Genomic DNA, 15665 nt, shown 5'->3' with positions numbered 1-15665 from the left:
ACCACACTTATGGCTTGGTATTCACTGAGGCAAGCCTAATGGCTAGGTCAGGCCTAGTCGTTTGCCTGGCCTGTCTTTATTCTTTGGCTAATTTCAGAGTTTTTCCCCCTCGGTCCAGGCCACGGAGACCATGGAGAGCAAGGCTTGGAACGTACAGCTCCGAAGCTCTTCAGCTCCTGGTCACTGTGACCCCTCAGTTCTTAGACCAGTGGGCTGGTGCTTCCAGGAGCGAAATGCAGTGGCTGGCTAGTACTTTGAAAAATGAGGAACAAGGAGAAGAGGCAAAGCTGGTATTTCCAGCGTCTTTTCCTCTTCTTTGGCCGTGCCATTCAAGATGACTTCTGTGGACTGCTTCCCCTTCAGTGAAGTCCTTTTCTAACCACCCTCAGACCACAGCGGGGTGACATCTTTGTTTCTCCTAGGAATGACTAGAACCCTGAGATGGGCTTTAGCTGGAAGGAAACTTGATGCTTAACTAACATAGCTCTCTTTATTTTACAGGTAAGGAAAGTGCAGGCCAGAGGAAAATCACAGGTTTTTGTTTTTTGTTTTTATTTTTAAGAACTAGAACAGGGGGCAGCTAGGTGGCACAGTGGATAAAGCACTGGCCACTTGATACTAGCCGTGTGACCTTGGGCAAGTCACTTAACCCTCATCGCCCCACAAAAACAAAAACAAAACAAAACAAAACCAAAACCAACAAACAAAAAGAACTAGAACAGACCCTAGAATAGTCTCTTGGCCCCCTGGGGCATTCCACTCATGTCCCCGGGGGAGATGAAGAGACTTCTCCAAAGCCACAGATTTGTTAGAGGCAGGGTTCGATTCCCAGGCCAGGCTTCTCCCCTGCACACCAGGCTCCATCCTTGCACTCAACAGTGTTTGGCACTCCTATATATCACGGGTTATCTTTGAGGAGTCTTATCTTCTCACCTAGATGGAGACCCTCAAGGACAGAGCCGGTATCTGATGTCTTAAATCTACCACAGAGCCCTTTCTCCTGGTCTCTGTCGGGGCCCCCCACCTCCTGCTGCTGTGGCACCTTCCTCCCCTGTCCCTTCCCTACAGTTCTTCCTGGGGGTTGAGAAGACAGGTACTTTGGGGTATGCTTGGACACCTGTGTGACCCTGTACTTCCTAGAGGCCGGCTGCCCTATCTTCCAGCTCAATTCAACTGAGTCCTTTGCTGTCCACAACCCACTCCTCTTCCTCACCCCAACCAAAGTTGCCCTGATTGCAAGAATTCCTGGTTAAGGCTCTGCTGTGCACAGCAGAGTCCAATGACTATTGCTGGGTAGGAGTGATCTCCTCCAGCCGTGTTCCATGAGGCTTAAAAGTGGCTGGAAAACCAGATGCTGGTTCTCCTGTGTCTGGGAAGGCCCGCGTCCCAGGGGAATTCCCAGGGAGGCGCTATCGTGCACGGCGCTCTGGGCACAGCTCCTCCAGATGCACAGCTCTGGACTGGCTTTGTGAGGGGGTGGGGAAAGATGCTTGCTGTGCAGCGCTGGGGAGGGCGTGCAAACTTGGGGATGGGTGACCTTTAGGACCCCACGGATTCCTTGGCAGCTTGCCCCAACTTGGGGTTGGGCCCAACTCTTGGTACAGACCGTTCTGAGGCTGGGCTGGGACACAAACAAACAGAGGCCACCTGGCTGGGGAATGAGGTTTGCAGCTCGGCCTGCCTCCCACCCAACAGCACAAACACCCTCTGAGGCCGATGTGGCTGGCCTTGCCTTCCCTTCCCTGGTTGGCCCACCGAAGTGAGGGGTGGGGGGCAGGCCAGCTGCTTAGTCCTGCCTCAGTCCTGGGCTGGGAGTGTCTGGCATTAGCCCTTCTGTGCCTGGGAGAAGCCCTTGGAAAACGCAGTTCTTTGGCCAGCTCGGCTTCCCCCCAAAGCTAAAACAATACAGCAGCCTTCGAAGATAGGATGTAGTGATCCAGGGAGGGGAAGAGGGATAAGCAAGAGAGAAGGATTTTCTTGGCTTAGCAAGGATAACATAAAGGCAGAAAAAGGTCAGTGATGAAGCTCTGTTCTGAGATTTCTAAGAAAGGCCTGTGCTGTTTTCCAAACACTTCTTCCGGAGCCCCCACTGATTCTAGGGGATGGGGGTGGCAGGCCAACCTCCAATGAGTGGTGAGAACCTGCTAAAGAAGCTACCAGCCCTTTCCCACAAGGAGTTAGCACTCTGTATTTCAAGTGACTCCCATTTGAATACAGTCTCCAAGTCTGCAAACACCTACACGGTCTTTGGGTAAGGGGGTCACAGAATCATAGTGTTAGACCAGAAAAACTGGAGGTTTATATGAGAGCAGGAAGAGAGGTGACCTTATCCAGCTGAGCCCCTTCATGTTATGGGTCAGAAAATGGAGTCTCAGAGTGGGGAAATCACTTACTCAAAGTGGTAACTATATGGAGTATCTCTACATATCTGGGAAAGGCCAAATGTTCTTAAACTTGTTTTTTGTCATGGATCTGTTTATTGGTCTCTTGAAACTATGGACCCCTTCTCAGAATCATAAAATACATAGGATTTCTTTTTTTTTTTAATCTTAATAGTATTTTATTTTTTTTCCAGTTACATGTAAAGACAGTTTTCTTTTCTTTTCTTTTTGTTGAGGCAAGTGGGGTTAAGTGACTTGCCTAGGGTCATACAGCTAGTTGTGTTAAGTGTCTGAGGTCATATTTGAACTCAGGTCCTCCTGACTCCAGGGCCTGTGCTCTATCCACTGCGCCACCTAGCTGCCCCTCAACATCAGTTCTTAAAGTCTTTCCAGGTTTTTCTGAAATCTGCCTGCTCATCATTTCTTATAGTATGATAGTATTCCATTACATTCATATACCACAACTTGTTCAGCCATTCCCCAATTGATGGGCATCCTCTCAATTTCCAATTCTTTGCCACTACAAAGAGAGCTGCTAGAAATATTTTTGTACATGTTTTTTCCATTTTTTTGTACAAAATTTCCTATTTTAGTACATTTTCCCCTTTTTTATGACCTCTTTTGGATATAGACCTAGTAGTGGTATTGCTGGGTGAAAGGGTATAGACAGCCCCATAGTCCTTTGGGCACAGTTCCAAATTGCTCTCCAGAATGGTTGCATCAGTTCACAAGTCCACCAACAATGCATTAGTGTTCCAATTTTTCCACATCTTCTCCAACATTTATTATTTTCCTTTTTTGTCATATTAGCCAATCTGATAGGTGTGAGGTGGTACCTCAGAGTTTAAAAAATTTCCATTTATCTAATCAATAATGATTTAGAACATTTTTTCATATGGCAATAGATAGCTTTGATTTCTTTACCTGAAAACTGCCTGTTCATATCCTTTAACCATTTCTCAATTGGGAAATGATCTCTATTCTTATAAATTTTATTCAGTTCTCTATATATTTTAGAAATGAAGCCTTTATCATAAACACTGACTGTAAAAATTGTTTCCCAGCTTTCTTCTTTCCTTCTAATTTTGGCTGCATTGCTTCTGTTTGTACAAACCCTTTTTAATTTAATATAATCAAAATGACCCATTTTGCAAAATGCATAGGATTTCAAAGAAAACCAATTCTATTGAAATATAATGATCAATATACTTAAAAAAAAAAACCCTCTAGGGGCGGCTAGATGGCGCAGTGGATAGAGCACCGGCCCTGGAGTCAGGAGTACCTGAGTTCAAATCCAGCCTCACACACTTAACACTTACTAGCTGTGTGACCCTGGGCAAGTCACTTAACCCCAATTGCCTCACTTAAACAAAACAAAACAAACAACCCTCTAAGTTTACAGAGTCCAGGTGAAGAATTCCTGCTCTAGCCTAAAACCCTCATTTTACTGATGAGGAAACTGAGGCACTGGAACCTTTTCCCCTCCCTTATCATAGAAACAATGTTATAGATGATTGTCAGGGTCCACAGGCAGCTTATAACAGGAAAGGCAGTGTGGTATGGTAGAAAGAAGAGACCTGGGTTTGAACTCACCTCTTGGACCAGTCACTTAATTTCTCTGAAGTTCAGTCTCCTTATCTGTAAAATGGGGGTATGTTAATGCTAGTGTCTTCCCTCTATTAATATCCCTCATTTGTTTGTACATGGTTCTTTTCTTGTTCTCTTTGAGAGCAAGGACAGTTTTTTCATTTCTTCATTTGTCCAGGGATTTGCATAATGCTTGACCCTTAGCAGGAGCTTAATAACAGCTTATTGACTGACTAATTACTCCAGTACCTGACCTGGAGGGTTGTTGTCAGGCTCAAATGAAATAACTTCTCAAATGCCGAATCAGCTTCAGCACCAACTAGTACTAAAAGCCTGTTTTGCCCATAATATTATAATATGTAACATAATCTATAACATAACACAATATAACATAACATACTATAATATAAATTAGTAATATATGGTGGGGGAAACAAATCTGTAATTTCATTAGAATAAGGAAGCTTCCTCTACCAGTGTAGATTGTCTCGTCACCCTCTTTGCAAGTTATGATTGAAGAGTTGTCTGTAGGCATTGAGAGTTTAAGTGACTTGTCCAGGGCCACACAGCCAGTATGTCAGGCAGGACTTCCTGACAGCAAGTCCAGTTCTTTATCTGGGATACCTCACTACCTCAGAAAAGGTATAAAGTCAGGGCAGCTAGGTGGCACAGTAGATAAAGTACTAGCTCTGGATTCAGGAGGACCTGAGTTCAAATCTGGCCAGACTCAGATACTTGACATTTACTAGCTATGTGATCTTGGGCAAGTCACTTAACCCTCATTGCCCCACAAAAAGAAAGAAAAAAAGAAAAGAAAAGGTATACAGTCAGTAGAGTAGTCTTTGAACTTAGCTCATGGGGATACTATTGGAGTAATAACCAAAGGGCGTGAGTTCTACTACATTTATATATATATATATATGTATATATATATATATATATATTTTTTTTTTTTTTTGTGTGTGTGTGTGTGTGTGAAGGCAAGTGAGGTTAAGTGACTTGCCCAGGGTCACATAACTAGTATGTGTCTGAGGTTTGATTTCAACTCGGGTCTTCCAATTCCAGGTCTGGTGTTCTCTTCACTGCCTAGATGCCCCTGTTCCTGCTGCGTCTCAGGCTTGAATCTGTCTTTTTATGCCCAGGGATGGAAGTGTCTTAAGTGACTTACTTTGTATCATGCTGTTTTACAATTTAACATTAACTTAAAATCCATCATCTCTTTTATGTTTCACAAGAATCCTATCATCTGGTGCTCCAGGCATTATTATTCCCAATTTACAAATTAGAAAATAGAGGGTAAGTAATTGGCCCTAGATCACATAGCTCTTAGGGTTGGGATTTGAACCTGAGACTCCAAGCTCTGTATGCTCTCCATTAAGGTACTCCGTGTTGCCTCTCCAAGTCTCAATTATGTATGTGTGTTTGTGTGTGTGCGTGTATACACACTATATATACATATTACATATGTATATATAGTGTGTATATAGCATATATGTATACATGTTTACTTTTATATGTGTGCACATATACTTACACACATACTATAACACATTATACAGTATATATACTGTATGGATACTATAGATACTGTGTGTATGTGTACTTATATATACACATAATATACATTACATCATATATACGGTATTGTAGTATATATACTATATGTATATATCCATGTATATATAATTGTATATACATACTATAACATATATTATCTAGTGTACATATACTATATGTATAATATATACTGTATGCATATATGTATGTGTATTTATAGAGATGCCTGTATATACATACACACATACATATACATACATTCATAATACATATGTGCACACACAGAGTACCTTCCCCAGTAGACTGTAAACACCTTAAGTGCAAGGTTCTGTTTTCCTCTTCTTATCTCCAGCACCCAGCACAAATCTTTGCACATAGTAGGGTGCTTAATAAATCTTAGTTGATTTGAATTTGAATCAATGAAAGCATTATAGGTCTATGTTTCCAGTTCAGTTGTTTTAGAACAGATGAGATAGAGGCTGAGCTATGAGCTAAGGGGGGTTCGTTTCTGCAGATCCAATTTACCAAAGGGCCATTCCTGCCCTCTAGCACCAAGGAAACCTGTTTATTAGCAGAAAAGGTTTCCCAGGAAATATCTATCTAGTAGGCTTAAATAGGATAAGTGGGAAGCTGGGGGCGGGGGGGGGGGGGGGGAGGTGCAGGAAGAGGCTTGTCCTGGGACTGTCCCTTGCTCTGCAAACCAGGAGATGGGGAGCTCAGGGCCCTGTACCCTGACTCCCCCCTTCCCCATTTTAGTCTGAGGTCTGTTATAGCTTTAGTGTCGAGAAACAGGCTCCAAGAGATCTGGGCTTTAGCCCCAATAACTAGCCAGGTGACTGTGGATTAAGTCACTTATCAGAGGCTGTCATCTTTAAAAAGTGGAAAGAATATTATCTACCCTGCCTGCCTCACAGGGTTCCTGTGAGGATTAAAAGAGGCAAGGTATGTAAAAATAGTTTGAAGACTTTGAACGACTGTACAGGAAAGGTATTATTATCCTAAATTCTCTGGTTCTTACCTAATCACTCCCTTACTTAATCTCCATCAGCTGCTATCACTGTTGCTTCCACTTCTTGCTTCTAGCTCTCAAACCTAAACGAAACCAATTCTGTCCTTGCTCTTGGAAAAGGTGGGGTGTTGACCTATTTTCTTATGCCTCCCCTCACCAGTCTCGGAACCTAACAAACAAAACATCCCTCCCCGGTCACTACTTCCCAATGTGTTGTCTCTCCATTGAAGGCAAGCAAGTCTTTGTTTTTGTATTTGAATCTCCAGCATTCAGCACCGTCCTTGGCACATAGGAAGCACTTGCCTAATGCCTTTCTTCCCCCCTTCCTTCATCACAGACTTAGATCCCTGGAAGGGATCTCAGGGCCAACCTTGGCCAACCCCTTCATCTTGCCTCGTGAAGTTGGCAATTTAATGGCAGCCCACATTTATAGAAGGCTTTTGACATCTTTCCCTCCCTTGATCTCCGCAATAACCTTGTGAGGCTGGTGTTATTATTAATCCCATTTTAAAGATGAAGCAATTGAGTATCAGAGATGTTAAGTGACTTGCTGAGGACCACACACCTAACCAGTGTCTGAGGCAAGAGCTGACCTCATGTTTTCTCCACTCCAAGTCCAAAGCTCCGTGCAGGATAACGTGCCCCATTCATGAGACTTACACACCTCTAGTCTTAGAAGACGGTCCTGAAGAGTGGCTATAGGTGGAAAAAGTTCCTTTGTGGGGACAGCCAACCTAGGGACAGGCCTTTTTGCACTTAATCAAGCTGCTCCAAGACAAGAGGCACAGAGAGTCCATTACATCAAGCCTTTCCAGTTTGGGAGGCTCTGCCAGAAATGACGCCCTGCTTGCATAGCCTTAGAGCACTCAGGCTTGCCTCCATACCACAAGGAACCATTGATAAAGGACTTGTTTGCAATGGCATTTCATGGGACTCGTGGGAATATTTATAATATTGTTTCCACAGGAAAATATATTCCAAATTCCAAAAAACTGACAGTAAAAGTTTAAAAAAAGAAAGACTTTTATTTTGTTTTGTTTTTGCAGGGCAGTGAGGGTTAAGTGACTTGCCCAGGGTCACATAGCTAGTTAAGTGTCAAGTGTCTGAGGCTGGATTTGAACTCAGGTCCTCCTGAATCCAAGGCCAGTGCTTTATCCTAGCTGCCCCCAAAAGAAAACCTTTTAATGATAATAGCTATTACTTTAGGGTTTGCAAAGCACTTTGCAAACATCATTTTCTCTACACAACAATTCTGGGAGCTAAGTGCTGTTATTATCCCCATTTTACAGATGAGGAAACTGAGGCAGACAGAAGTGACTTTCTTAGGATTATGTTGTTGTTGTTTGTCCTTCATTCTCAAAGAGGACCATGACATTGGGGTGATGTCATGACTTGCAGTGAATTGGATTTAAGTGAGGGAGGGCTGTGCAAGGTTACCAGCCTCACTCTCTCCTCCAGAGCCATCTGGGTCCAGTGTCAAGATAAATATTAGGATAACTAGAGACTGCCCTGGATGTTTTAAGGCAATTCAGGGTAAGTGACTTGTCGAGGGTCACACAGCTAGTGTCTGAGGTGAGATTATGTAGCTAGTAGATATCCGAGGCTGGATTTATATAAACAGGCCCTTGAAGAAACTCAGCCAGCCCCAATCTGCCCATCCATGTAGCACTGACAGCAATAGCTTGGCTGCATTTTGGGTTAAATAGGTTTTTATTTAACTCAAGGAAAATGGAGGCTCTTGTGGGATGGTCTGAGAACCTAACCATAATTTTTTTTTTTCAGGGCAATGAGGTTTAAGTGACTTGCCCAGGGTCACACAGCTAGTAAGTGTCAAGTGTCTGAGACTGGACTTGAACTCAGGTCCTCCTGAATCCAGGGATAGTGCTTTATCCACTTCGCCACCTAACTGCCCCCCTAACCATCATTTATAACAGTGTTTCTATGGAAAAAATGATCCTGCCAACAAGTGAACATCAATGGAGCCAAGAGGCTCTTTCAGGTCTGATTGAACCAAGGAATGTGTCAAAAACTGGTCATGCACACACATTTTCTCCTTCCACTGTAAGAAATTCCCTTCATGGAGATCCTCATTGGGAAGGAGGTGGTAGAGCTTCCTCCAATTGGGAGATGCCACAGTGCTGGGGAGGGGACCAGCTTTGCTTGGGCTCACTTAACCTTGATGGGGATGCAAGGTGACTCAGCAGACACATATTAATCACTCAGAACATGGCTCCACAGGGATCAAGCATTAAAAGCATAGGTCAGGGGCAGCTAGGTGGCACAGTGGATAGAGCACCAGCCCTGGATTCAGGAGGACCTGAGTTCAAATCCGGCCTCAGACACTTGACACTTACTAGCTGTGTGACCCTGGGCAAGTCACTTAACCCCAACTGCCTCACCAAAAAAAAAAAAAAGCATAGGTCAGTGGCAAGGCTTGACCAATCACAACGAGGGACTCTAGCAGTGTACCCTGGCTGTGCTAACCATCCCAAGATACAAAGAAGGGCAGGGAACACAGTGATTGAAAGCTTCGAGAGGGAAAATCTCACTGTCTGCTTAGGAGCATGACCACCTCCTCCAAACTTGATGCTACCATCTGATCAGAAAATCAGGACCTTGGTCCATGGCAAGAAGCAGTCCTGGGCTCCCCAGAGGATCCTCTCTCTTGTTACCCACAAAGTGCTGGTCAGCTACATGGGTTTTTTTGTTTTTTGTTTTTTGTCTTTTTGCAGGGCAATGGGGGTTAAGTGACTTGCCCAGGGTCACACAGCTAGTAAGTGTCAAGTGTCTGAGGTCGGATTTGAACTCAGGTCCTCCTGAATCCAGGGCCGGTGCTTTATCTACTGTGCCACCTAGCTGCCCCAGCTACATGGGTTTTTAAGTTGTATGATTGTAAATCTGGAAATGCCAGTTGGAGAGTGAGCCATGATGATTTTCTTCTGAAAGATTTCTCTCCCTTCCTCAATTCAAGACTAACAAACATTAATTAAACACCTACTGTGTGCAAGACACTTGTGTGAAGCATTAGGGAGATGAAGACAAATTTGTTAGACAGCATTTGCCCTCAAGGACCTTATAGTCCACCTGGGTCTACAATGTGTATACCTAAAGGCAGATGATAGCCCAAAGAATTTTTTTTTAGTGAGGCAATTGGGGTTAAGTGACTTGCCCAGGGTCACACAGCTAGTAAGTGTTAAGTGTCTGAGGCTGGATTTGAACTCAGGTACTCCTGACTCCAGGGCTGGTGCTCTATCCACTGTACCACCTAGCTGCCCCTAGCCCAAAGAATTTTTGTTTTGTTTTGTTTTTTTGTGAGGCAATCGGGGTTAAGTGACTTGCCCAGGGTCACACAGCTAGTATTAAGTGTCTGAGGCCAGATTTGAACTCAGGTCCTCTTGAGTCCAGGGCGGGTGCTCTATCCACTGTTCCACCTAGCTGCTCCCCTAGCCCAAAGAATTTTAAGAGGAAAGAACACTAGCAATTGAACTGGGGAATCTGAAAGGGACCCATGTCAGAGGTGGAGACTGAACTGGGCCTGGAAAGAAGATGGGGAATTTGATGAGGTTGTGGGGAAGCCTTGGCAGGAGATTGAATAGAGAAGATGGGGACTAGCTAGTAGTTCAGTTTGACTGGAACAGAGTACATGGAGGCAAGACCCAAGATGAGACTGCAAAGGTGGTGGGAGCCTCCCTCCCTCTCTCACCATCTCCTTTTGCTGGACTGAATGAGGTTACAGGTTTCCTTCTTCAGAATAGAAGACCATCCCTATTGGCACCAGTTTGGAAGTCCATGATATGCATGATAATAATGGCTGACATGTGAGTCAATGTCTTCAGCACCCTCCTGATGTCATTGGTCCTCTTTGAGAATGAAGGATGAACTGAAGTCTCCCAAACCTATGAGCTGAGAATGGTAAGTATTATTGTTCCCCTCTCACAAGTAGTCAATGTTGTATGTAAGGACTCGAACCCAGGGCTTTTCTGACTACAAGTTCAGTGGTCTTTCCACTATAAAAATAGTGTATTACCAGGGTCAATTTATACAAATATATCTGCAATTTTTAGGTTAATCTCCATGAGGACACAGATTGTATTTGTTCTCAATTTTGTATCTCCCTCAGAGTCTGACCTGGTAGGTGCTTATTAATTAATGCTGAATGGAGGAAGGAAAGAAGAAAGGAATAGAGTGTTCTTGGGGTTGAATGAATGAAGGAAGGAAGGAAGGAAGGAATAGAATGTCTTGAAGGACTGCTATTAAAAAGTTGGGTGTGGGTGCATGTTCCAAGCACTCTTTCCCACAAGCAATAAATAGAATCCCCTGCTTCCCCTTCTTGTTTCTTCCCTGGAAGGAGAGGGGCTGGTCAGTGGAAGCACAGAGCAACAAATCGAGGAGGACAGAGGCCTTGGCTTACCCAAATTTCAAGGTTTGGGGCCAGTTTTCTCATCAGGTGGCTTTGAATGTAGGGCCCACCTTGAAAACCAGAGTCCAGAGCAGAGGGTCTCCCCTAGTAGGGAGATAGTGTGCTGCAGGTTCCCCATATCGGCTGCCCCAAACTGCTCATCAGCTCCCTCCCCTTTCCACCCTGGAGCCTGTGCTCTGAACTCTTTTCCTCCCGGGTCCCTGCTGTGCTTGACCATTGCGGGCAAAGGTCTCTCTGTCTTCTTGAAGTCAGCCAAGCCCTTCTGTTTGGAGGTCAGCTAGAAAGAATGGCAAAGCACAGAATGTCAGTCTAGAAAATCCAGGGGAGATGAGGTAGGTAGTGAGGTCTCCACAATTCAGTTAGTTTAAAAGCAGTGGGGGAGAGGAGGAGTGAGGACAAGAGCATCGCTTCTGATGGAAGTCATGGGACCATGAGCGTTGGTCAAAGCCTTAGTTTCTTGTAGCAGCTCCAGCTGCCATTTGGGAAGACACCTCCTGTACCTGGCCTCTTCTGATCCCTACAGTTAATAGTGCCCTCCCTGGGCTGATTACTTTGTATGAATCTTATAGAGACAACATGGTGTAGGGGGATAGAATGCTAGCCTCAGAGTCAGAAAGGCCTGGGTTCCAGACCTCTGATCTGACCGTGTGACCCTGCCCAAGTCCCATAACTCCTCAGTGGCTACTTTAAAAGATGCTTTATGCTGATTGGACCATACTATTTCTTTTGCTTTTGGTGTTGTTTTTCTTTTTTGAGGTTTTTCCTTTTTGCTCTGATTCTTCCAACATGACTAATGCAGAAATATGTTTAGCATTATTTTATATATATATATATATATAAAACCTATATCAGATTACCTGCTGTCTAGGGGAGGGGGGAAGGGAGGGGAGGGAGGGACAAAAACCTGAAATTGGAAATCTTATATAAACAAATGTTGAAAACTATCTCTACATGTAATTGAAAAATAATAATATATTTTTATTTTTTTAAAAAAGATGCTTTAAATGGTAACCTTTGCCCCCTCTTCCTTGGTAGGGGGAGTGTTCCTCCTCAGGAGTATTCTGATTCCTCAGCGCTTGGCACATAGTAGGTGCTTAATACATGTTTATGAATGAATGCATCTGAAAGCAGGTATTTGTAGGCACTACCTTGCCAGGCTGGTGGTAAGGACACCTTAAAAGGTCCCCTCCAAGTGGGAGTTATTTATTTGCATGGCCCGGGTTCACTTTTCCTATTTCCAGGCTTGGCTCCGGGCCCGGAGCTGAGCCAGCAGATCTGGGCCCTTTGGTGACGGTCCCTGTGGATTTGACCGCCAGCGCTGGAAGAGAGTTCCCATTGTTCTCGATGTGGGAGGCTGCGGGCCGCGCTAGGACCCAGCGGCTGAGCGACCGCGGGCTCCTCGTACACCGTGTTCTCTCCCCAGCCACAGGAAACCCTAAAGGGAACTGAACGGGGGCCTCGCTTGGGCGTGTTCTCGGCTCGGGCTTTTTCTGCTCCTTCCTAACCTCAGCCCCCACTTGTATCGCGCATCCTGTGTAACCTGGCCTGGCCCAGGACCTGGGCAAAGCATCAGCTGAGCAACAGATGGCCTGCTGGCTCCCTGGAGGAGACTCATTTTGTGCTAACCTCAGTTTCCTGATGCAGCCTCTCGGGGTGGAAACTTTTCTTTTTTTTAAACAGGGCTGAAGACAAGGGAGCAAAGGTAGATTTCAGTCTGGCCCAGCAGACGGGAAACAGCTGATGGCCCTGCCCTTCCTCACCCTCCTCCTCCTCCTCCTCTCCCCCCCCCCCTTTTTCCTCCCTTCCTTTCTGGTGGCTCATCCCCATCTGGGACCCGCAGGCCTCCTCTGCCTGCTGTTGGGAACATCAGGAGAGGCTGGAAGCTCCTTGCCAAGTGTGGAGCAGAACGTTATAGGGGCTGGTTCGGTTTTTGTTTCCAGGAATGCTGGGATATGCCGTCCCACCAAGCTATTTTTACGGCATGGAAAACAAACCAACCAAACAAACAACCCAGCCATCCCGGGACAAAAACAAGATGGGACACTACACTGTCAAGTGTGCAATCACAACATGAACTTTTCACATCTCCTCTCCCTGCCAGTCTGCTCACATGTGTGGTTTGGTGCCCCCCCCCCAAGTCCCTGCCCAGGCCTGCCTGGGGCTGGGTAATCAGTGGCCTTGTTTTGCTGGATGCCAGGGCCAAGCCCTCAGTCCGGGCTCCAGTGCCCCTCTGAGGGGCTCCCCGAGGACACCTCTGGTGTGTGTGGTAGCTTCTCCCAGCTCCCTCACAGCACCCATGAAATCTGGCCCCTGCATACACAGGCAAGGTACCTGGCTGGAGGCAGAAGGGGAGAAAGTGAAACCCTGTGAAAGCAAGTGTGAGAAACCAAATAAATTCAGAGCTCCAAACACTCGTAAGTGCAAACTCCACGGAGATTTCTGAAGAACCACCTTACCCTCCCCCCTCTTCAACTTGAAGAACTTCTCGTTTAATTTTATTCTTTCAAAAGCATTTCCAAAGGTAATTTTGAAAAGGGATATTTATTGGGGAGATGTAGTAATACAATAACTTCCCTCCAGCACCTATGGCCACTCTCTTCCCTGTAACCGGCTCAGTCTCTGGAACAGTGGGCTCAGAATTAAGGCAGTTTCTACCTGTAAGGAAATGTCTCATGGTCTTGGGATGTTGTTTTTGGTTAATACACCTAACACTCCACCAAGTTTACCCCCAGTTTTGGCATGGCTAATGGATGAATGAGTCTGCATCTCTGCTACTTCTGGGCTGGGGTAAGCAGAACCCTGTATTTTAAAATAAAACTGAGTTCCTATAAATTTGTCTCGTTTATAAGGATCCTTTCACTTGGAGGTTTCATAGTCTTTCCCACATATTTTTAAAGGACTGTGCCTTACTTCTGGCTCTGTTGGAGGAAACAGCTGCTTGCCAACCCTTTCCTAAACTCAAGGGCTGGGCATCTGGAAAGGAGTCACTAAAATGGATGCTGCTGCTGCTCCCTGGTTTCTTTCTTTCTTTTTCTTTTTTTAGTGAGGCAATTGGGGTTAAGTGACTTGCCCAGGGTCACACAGCTAGTAAGTGTTAAGTGTCTGAGGCTGGATTTGAACTCAGGTACTCCTGACTCCAGGGCTGGTGCTGTATCCACTGCGCCACCTAGCTGCCCCTGCTCCCTGATTTCTGTGTTGGGTGTTGGCATCTGTAGAGACATCAGAGTGTGATGGGAAGATCCCTGGATGTGGGAGTCTAGGGGGTCTGGGATTAAGTCCCAGCTTCCCATGTGTCTGGAGAAGTCACTGACCTCTCTGACCTTCAGTTTCATCAGATGGTTTTTCAGGTCCCATCTAGTTCCAATGTTTTGTGATCCTTTCTTGCTACCCCCTTTCCACAATACTCCTATTTCTAGGACACCCTTTCCTGAACCCATATACTGCTACATTCTGAAGGCTTCTCCATTCCAGGTAAGGGCAATCAGTGCTGCAAGACCACATTAACATGCATTTATGCACTTATTAAGTACCTGCTATGTGTCAGACACTAGACTAGGTGCTGAGGCTACAAAGACAAAATTAAAACGATCCTTGCTTTCAAGGAACTTATATTCCACTGGTGGAGGGAGCAACATATACATGTTGTTCAGCTGTGTCAGGACTCTTTGTGACCCCCTTTGGGGTTCTCTTGGCAAAGATACTGAAATAGTTTGCCATTTCCTTCTCCACATGAGGGAGAACTGAGGCAAACAGGGTGAAGTGACTTGTCCAAGGTCACACAGCTACTTAAGTATCTAAGGTTGGATCTGAACTCAGGAAGATGAGTTTTTCTAACTCTAGACCAAGTGCTCTGTGTCCTTCACCACCTAGCTACCCAATACACACAAATATATTATACATGTAGCACATATTATATGTCATATACAACATCACATACTACACGTAATATAAAACAGTATATAATATACCACATATAATAGTATATATTATAGGCCTGATATTACTCATAACAGCATATAATATATAAAAATACACATTATATATAATATGCATGTAGTATATATTAAATGTATTTATGTATAAATCATATATTAAATATAATATGATGCAAAACATCATCCACCATTTAAAGTAACATAGGTAGGGCACTAGCCAATAATAATAGCTAATATTAATGTAGTGTGATCTATGTGCCAGGCACTATGCTAAAGACTTTACAAATATTGTTACATTTAATCTTCATAACAAATCTGGCAAGGTAGGTGCTATTACAGATGAGGAAACTGAGGCAAACAGAGGTTATAAGACTTGCCCAGTGTCACACAGCTAGTTACTCAAGTCTAGTTGACTTCAGGCTCTGTGCTCTATCCACAGCACCTCCTAGCTATTTATCAGGATAGGCTACCTACCTTGAAGGTGGGTCTTAGGCCGAGTTTTTGAGGAAGCTAGAAATTCTAGGATGTAGAGGTAAGTGAGTGTATGGGAGTGCATGGGAGACAGCCTATGCAAAGGCATGGAGGTGGGAAATGAGATATTGGGTAGTAGAAACAGCAAGTCACACAGTTTGACTGGGACATAATAAGCAAGAGAATAATGAGCAATGGACCGAGTATGGTAGATTGGGGCAAGAGTTTGTATTTTATCCTCAGAGGCAGGACCTTTGTGATCTACTCACCTTGTGATCCTGGATTTCTAGCTGGAATGGGCCCTA

Source organism: Dromiciops gliroides, chromosome 2, assembly GCF_019393635.1.
Source record: "Dromiciops gliroides isolate mDroGli1 chromosome 2, mDroGli1.pri, whole genome shotgun sequence".
Taxonomy (NCBI): Eukaryota; Metazoa; Chordata; class Mammalia; order Microbiotheria; family Microbiotheriidae; genus Dromiciops; species Dromiciops gliroides.
Note: the sequence above shows the minus strand (reverse complement) of the source record.